This window comes from Trichechus manatus, unplaced genomic scaffold (genome assembly GCF_000243295.1).
Source record: "Trichechus manatus latirostris isolate Lorelei unplaced genomic scaffold, TriManLat1.0 scaffold00286, whole genome shotgun sequence".
Classification (NCBI taxonomy): domain Eukaryota; kingdom Metazoa; phylum Chordata; class Mammalia; order Sirenia; family Trichechidae; genus Trichechus; species Trichechus manatus.
The window spans coordinates 1,686,832-1,687,063 of NW_004444222.1; positions in this window are offsets into that span (position 1 = coordinate 1,686,832).

Below are 232 nucleotides of genomic sequence, written 5' to 3' on the forward strand. Positions count from 1 at the left end.
AAAAAAATCTAATGCAGGTGTTTTTAACTAAATTTAATTAAAAATGTGGATGATTATGCACTGTTGGATAAAATAAATTTTAGCTTTTGTGCATCTATGCATGAGAGCTAGGAGAGAGGGAGGCCCTGTAAAATTTTACACATTTCGTGTCCTCAAAATAAAAGTACTGTAAAGATAAAACAAAATAATGGAGAGTCTTGATGATTCTTAATGTCAAAATAGTCAGAGGTTA